The sequence below is a fragment of the Alligator sinensis genome, unplaced genomic scaffold (assembly GCF_000455745.1).
Source record: "Alligator sinensis unplaced genomic scaffold, ASM45574v1 scaffold652_1, whole genome shotgun sequence".
In the NCBI taxonomy this organism is placed as follows: domain Eukaryota; kingdom Metazoa; phylum Chordata; order Crocodylia; family Alligatoridae; genus Alligator; species Alligator sinensis.
The window spans coordinates 2,725,874-2,733,152 of record NW_005842010.1 but is presented as its reverse complement, the minus strand read 5'-3'; positions in this window follow the sequence as shown (position 1 = coordinate 2,733,152).

Here is a 7,279-nt window from a genome sequence, read left to right as displayed (position 1 = left end):
TGCATCTAAGCGCTTTGTGACCTGGTCATAAAAAGAGACCAGGTTAGTCAGGCAGGATCTGCTTGCTATAAACCCATGCTGGTTGCCCCTTAATATTGTGTTACCCGCTGGCCCCCTGCAAATGTGATTCTTTATGGTTTTTGCTAAAGTTTTGCCGAGAATAGAGGTGAGGCTAACTGGCTTATAATTACCTGGGTCCTCCTTCCTCCCTGTCTTGAAGATAGGGATCATGTTGGCCCTTTTCCAGTCCTCTGGGACCTATCCCAAGTGCCACGAGTGCTCAAACAGTTGTGCCACTGGTTCTTCTATGTCATCGTCCAATTCCTTTAGTACTCTTGGGTGAAGATCATTGGGGCCCGCCGACTTAAATTTGTCCAGCCCTTCCAAGTGCCCCTTCACTAGATCAGTGCTAACCATTGGTGGATTGGTATTACTCTCACTCCAGACTAAAGACTCATAGGGAGGTGTATTTGTACCCACGTCCAGAAAAACAGAAACAAAGAAATTATTAAAGAGCTCCGCTTTTTCCATCCTATCAGTTACAAGTTGCCCTAGTCCATTCTGTAGCAGCCCTATGTTACCCTGTGCCTTCTTCCTGCTCCCTATGTACTTAAAGAAGGACTTTTTGTTGTCCTTAATCTTTGTTGCCAACTTGAGTTCTGTATCTGCTTTGGCCTTCCCCACTGCTTCCCTGCAAGCGCGAGCCAAGCAGGTGTACTCCTCCTTGATGGCTGCCCCCTGCTTCTACAGCCTGTAGGCTGCTTTTTTCCTTTGAAGGCTCTTCTGGATTTCCCTGCTCAGTCAAGGAGGTTTTTTTGGCTCTTTTGCCTCCCTTTGCATGTACTGTGATGGTGTCCCTCTGTGCCTGTAGGATCAGTCCCTTGAAGAACTCCCACCCTTCTTGGATTCCCATCTCACAGATATGATTACCCCCCAGTCCCACCCTAACCGATCTCCTGAGCTCGTTGAAGTTGGCTCTCTGGAAGTCTAGCACTGCTGCCCTACTAGTTGTCTTTCCCACCTCACTCTGGACAATTAATCCTATCAACTGGTGGTCACTATCCCCCTAAGTTACCTTGTACCTGTAGATCCCCCACCAAATCCTCCCCTGAGGCCAGCACGAAGTCAAGTAAGGCATCTCCCCTAGTGGGACTGCATACCTCTTGTGTTAGATGCAGGTCCTGTATGCAGGTTAAGACCCTATGTGAATGGGCAGACCTGGCCGACTGCTCCTCCCAGCAGATGTCTGGGTAATTTAGGTCATCCATTACAACTAGGTCTTTTGAGCGTACTGCCTTTGAGAGCTGTTTCGAGAATTCTAAGTCTAACTCTTCCTTCTGGTGTGGGGGTCTGTAGTAGACCCCCACTACCAAGTCCCTTTCACCTCTACCCCCTTGTAATCTGACCCACAAGACTTTGATGTGCCCTTTGTCTGTCCCCATCTTTATTACAGAAGATGTATAATGTTCCCTAACGTATAGAGCAATGCCTCCTCCCCCCTCCCCCTGCTCTTCCCCCTATCTATCCTGCCTGTATAGCCTGTAGCCTTCAATACCCACTGCCCAGTCATGGGTATGATCCCACCTGGTTTCTGTTAGACCAACCAGGTCGAGATCCTTCTCTGCAAGCAGGACTGCAAGTTCCTCCTTCTTGTTTCCCATACTTCTAGCATTAGTATAAAGACACATGAGCCCCACTATAGGTGCCCTTAGTATTCCCCTATCCTGATTCTTAGTGGGCCCCTTAGTACTTACCTGATCATTTCCAGCATGTGGTTCATGGCTTGTCCTACCCAATTTCATCCTGATCTCACCATCTCCATCCCCTGACAAAGCTAGTTTAAAGCTCTACGTAGGAGGTCTGCCAACCTGTAAGAGAACAGACTCTTACCTTTTGGAGAGAGCTGTAGGCCATCCTGTCCCAGCAAGGTCTTATCCTGGAAGTACAGATCATGGTCTAGAAAGCCGAACCCCGCACAGTGGCACCAGCTCTGGAGCCGTGAGTTGACCTCAATGCACTTGCCGTGGTGCTGGCTGTGCGGGGGTGTGGTGGTGGCAGGGGTATGGTGGGCCCCCCAGGGGGCAGCCTGGGTGGTGTTGGGGGGGGGGGTGGGGGGGGGGGGGGTGGGCCTCCAGGCGCCGCTGGCAGCATTGGCGATGCTTTTCACAGGGGGTGCACCGTCAGTCTCAGGTGGTGCATGTGCACCCCCTACGCGTCATTAATGAGTCAGCTGGCAATGTCCCTCTGTTCCTTCCTTGGAAAAAGCTGTTTAATCCTGCTAAATGCTGTGTTATCAACTCCCTGCTGGCTGCCTTACCTGCCAGGTTTGCAGACAGTATGAAGAAGCAGGGAGAGGGAGCTTGAAAAGCTCAGTATCATTAACAGATGTATGCACTGCCCCCCCCCCCCCTTTGCTTCAGAGTGCTAGCTGGGGGCTGGCAATACTCCCACCCAATAAGCAGTGAGTGGAGAAAAGTCTGGGCCTATGTAGGCAGAGTGGGGGTTTAAATCCCTCCCTAATCAGAGCATCCTGCCAGGGTCTCGCCAAATCCTCCTCAGCTCAGCATTGTAGAAGGGAAAGGAGGGCTGCTCTAGTGCCCGTAGCTTCTAGCTTGAGCCACTGCAGGCATCTGCCTGCATGTCCTCAGTTCAGAGGGAAAGTCTGTACACTTGCAAATTGGTTCAACCTAAGCAGGTTAGACTAGCCCGCAAAGATTGAATCAATTCAGGCTCAGGCTTTTTGAATGTCTGTCCCTAGCCCTAGGCATCTGAGAGTGAGTTTATACTGGTTCTTCATTGCTCTTGGAAGTACTGTTCTAGAACTAACCCTACCTTCCTGTTCCCAGCCCACACACACCAAACCTAGAAACTACCCACTCTGCTCTTGAACTCTCTGCCTCCAGGAGCCTGAGAACTGAGGCAGTGACTGCCCTCTGAGTGACTTCCCTGCTGCATTTCCAAGTTTAGTACATGAGGGGCAGAACTAGCTCAGCATTGTTCTCATGTGCAAATGACTCTGTGAAGGCTGCAGAAATGGAACTGACATTCCACATGTGACCATTTCCAAGAGCAACTGCCTAATTTATGCGCCCTGCCACAGCATCTCATTTCCTTTTCTGTGTCTAAATCTCAGACTCCAGGTCTGACATTCTGATTCTACAAAGCTCAGACTGGCAAAATTCATTAACAGTTTAATACAAATGATTATAGACTAAAGAGGGTAAAATTAATGAAAAGCAATGAAGATTAATGTGAATGGTATGTTAGATGGCATTATTAGAAAGTGGCCTGGCCTATTCAAATCTTGTTCCACAGTAAAACACATGCATTAACTTGCTCTGACGAAGGCCTGAGACAAAGGGAAGGAATAAAACTAGAATGAAGAAAGCGGTAATCACTCAAAGTTTGTATTTTAGCAGGTGCCAAACAATGGCACCTAAAGCGAGATCAAGCAAAGCAACCCCAGATATGAACACAGGTACCTTGGGGAGCTGAAGAAAATTATCTTAAAATATTTTCTCCTGTGGCAGTTCTTAGGAATTTATCTAACTGTACAGTTTGGCTTTTCTAGAAATATTGCTCTGAGGGCCCTGTAGTCATTTGGGCTAAGTCTCTCCACCATATTCTGTGTCCTTAAATAACCTCCTTTCAGTTTGCAGCATCTCAAAACATTTGTAAATATATTCAGCATTCTGTTGAGAGATTTTTCCAGCAGTTCTGGCAATTACACTGTTTAATTATTGGTTACAGATAAGTACAAGGTACAGAAGGTATGAGAAAAGTAAGCACTATTGAAAACCTGGATTCCCCTTCTAAGTCTGCTGTTGACTTGCTGTTTGATCTTGGGCAAATCGTTTCATCTCTCTGTAGCTGTATTTTTTTCTTGCATCTAGACTTTTTTTTCTACTTTAGATTGTTAGATCTTGTAAAGGCAAGGACTTTGTATTTGTACAGAACCAGGCTAGCACAATAGATTCATATTATGAATAACAATGAAAAAATGCAACGAACATACAAGAACATTTCCAAAGCAGCCTCCCAAGTAGCGTCTACCTCATGGCACTATGTGGCCACTAGATCTATTTGCCACTCAGTCCAGGCTTTCAGGTGATTCACTGGAGGCTCCAGTTTGGTAGAGATGTACACATTTTGAGATTACTAATGGTAGTACAGATAAACATGTGCCTAAGTGTGTTTATTCTGCGACCTGTAACTACAATCAACTAAGCATATAATACAAGTAACAGACTGTGAGGGTTACATGAAAATAAATACTTTGGCCAAATATTCAGGAACGAGTGCTTGGAGTTAGTGACTTTAACTTAAAACTGTGTGTAAGTATGTAAATAAGATATTTCAGTTGATGTTCAACACCTCTGAAATTTGGGATACTTACTCAAGTGCCTATATATTGATCTGGTGCCTAATTTTAGTCACCCACAATTGGAAAGTTTGGCCTGAATTCACAGGCTCTGGACCTGCATGATGTCTGTGAGATCCTGGATGGATACTTTCCTGTCCCTCTGAAATAAATTTGATATATAGTTTAATGCTCATTTTAGTGATCATGGGGTAACTGAAAAACATGGGCAGGAAATATTAGCAGTTGTGACTATGTTGGGAGGAAAGAATACTTTTATCAAAATAGAAGGATACAGATCTCCTGTGGGTAGTGGCTGCGAAAGCAATACCATTAGATTAGATTTATTCCTCTACAACTTTAGAGTAGGGCAGGTGGCAGCAGAACTGAATCTTATGACTGAGTCAAATTCAGATCTGGTATATACAGACATGGTGCCAACTTGATGGTGTTGAATCTGTTTATATAAAGAATGAATTAAGACTATTTAAGGCTTGTATTGTTTAGACTTAAAACACTGTCTAAAATTTGAGACAAAGCTTCTGAGCATCTTGCCAACAAGAATAAGTGAAATTTATGCTAGTCTCAGATTAGTTTATGCTTCCAGAACTAGGAATTGTTTTTAATGGTTCAGAATTAGGCTCCTAAATCCATACTTAAATAAATGGCCCAACTTTTCAACAGTGCTGAGAACCCTGCAGGTTTCTGCAGAAGTCAGTGAGAGCCTCAAAGGGTCTATGCCTTTCAAAATCAGACCTCTAATTCAGGAACCTTACCCAAAGCACTCTCTTTTAAAAATATTAGTGCAAGCTTATTTTATATGAGCTGAAGGTGGGGAGTGGGGGCTGGGAAGAGAGTTACATTAATACTTTTGATTTGTTTCCTTTTCTTAAAATCTTTATATGAATGTCTTAGATGCACTTTGTTATTTGGATTTTCTTGATCAAAGATCTAAGGACCATTACATTCTTTAATATGTGTACTGTTTTTTTTCATCTTTGGTCCCTCAGATTGCAAAATGAAATTGCTATTGGAATTCTTATACTTACTGTGTTTTCAGTGGCTTTTTATTTTGTTGGCTAACACTGTACTTTAAAAATGATGAACATTATTGATAGTTTGGGAAATCAATAGCAACTTAAATAAAAATAAACTGAAACTCCAGGGCTTCACTGAAGTTAATAGGACAAATTGTTGACCATGGTCAACACAATGATTCCATTGACTTCAGCAGAGTGTGTAGCATTAAGTCAGAGGAGAATGTTCTCCATAGGAGCAGGATTGGGAGCGTGCCAGTAATTCTTTTGTAGTCATTGCTAGCCAGCTGACAGATGTAGTAATATGCTAGAGCATTTTCAACTATAGTTCTGGGCTATTCTCTGTATGATTGGTTGGCGCGCACAGAATTCCTGCCGGAGCTCCCTTATGCATGAAGGAAACATGCACACTATTTTCATAAGCCAGGATGCACTGAGAGGCCTGTGACTCTAAGTCTTGACTACCTCTTTCACACTGAGCTCATGGACTACTTTTTTGACAGAGCCTTGCAAAAGGATATTGTGAAGGAAGGATCTTTGCATGTTGCTTCACCCTGGTTGGGTACAAAAGGCTCTGTCAGTATCTGGCACTAGACCAGTAGTCGTCTTCTTCAGTAGAGCAGCTTAATTATATAAAGGAAGCAGCTTTTGTGACATATTTTGCTTTGTCTGCTTCTCAGCACATCATCCCGAAATATTTGCCTTTTGAAGTACTAAACATACAGTAAAAAGTACATAGTGTATTTTATTTATAACTTGGTCAATTTTAATTGGAACTAAATTATAAGAAAGAAAATATGCAATCCTCATAGCAATGCTCCTATTAGTCATAGTTCATTTAGAAGGATACTTGCTTATTTTGATCATGGACAGTGATTATTATACTAGTCTTACTGAACCCTCTGATACCTATTCAGTTCCAGGAAGTTTTATATACTGGCAAAATTGTCATGGTCTTGAAAGGATGGGTGAAGAAATTACCTGTAATAATTTATAAAAATGACATGTTGACCCGGTCCCTGCCATGCCTACTCTCCGCATACATAGAGCTGATTCAATAGGGGTTTTGTTGGGAAATCCGCCGTCAGCGGAGGGAAGATGGTATCAATTAGAACCCCCCCCCGCAAGTCCTGGAGAGACCATGCAAAAGTTGTTCCCTTCAGTGCCCCAGTTTTTACCCCTTATAAAGCTCACCAATTCAGTTTTGGGTAGGAGGTTCAACTGAGGGGGTGGGAGAACAAAAAAGGTGCAGTGGATTTAAAGAGAGCCCCTCTAGGACAGGTAGTTTAAGGGCAACAGAGTGGGAACAAGAGCTCCAGAGGTGCTCAGGGGTAAGAAGGATCTGCCTAGGGCTTTAAGTCAGAAGGAGACAGGCAGTTTTGGGCAGGTGGTTCAACTGAATGAGCTGGGAGGCCCCTCAAGGACCAGTAGTTTAAAGGCAATGGAGTGGGAGTGCTGGGGGTGCTCAGGGGTAAGAAGGGCCTGCCTAGGACTCCAGGTCAGAGGGGGACAGGGGTATGAGGCTGAAGTTGGTTCAGAAAAAGGACCTGGGAATAAGGACCCAACTTGAGCCTCATGACGCCCATGCCGTTTAAAAACCCGCCCGGCTTATATAACGCCTGGTGGAAGCTGCTGTGGAGAGAAAAACGCGACTCGTGCTTGAAGGAGGGCGTGCGGGGGCTCTGCAAACCGCTGGCCAGCGCAGCCGGGTCTGTGGGCACCAGAGTTAAGGGAGGCTCCGCTCTGAGCTGCCCCCAAGACTCAGGCCGGAGCAGGTCTCGCCGGGGAGGCGGCCAAGGTAGCGCCGTCTCCCGAGCACCGGCTGGAGCATCCCTCCACCGCAGCCCGAGCCCCGCCGCTCCGCGCCCTGCCTGCCCCCGGG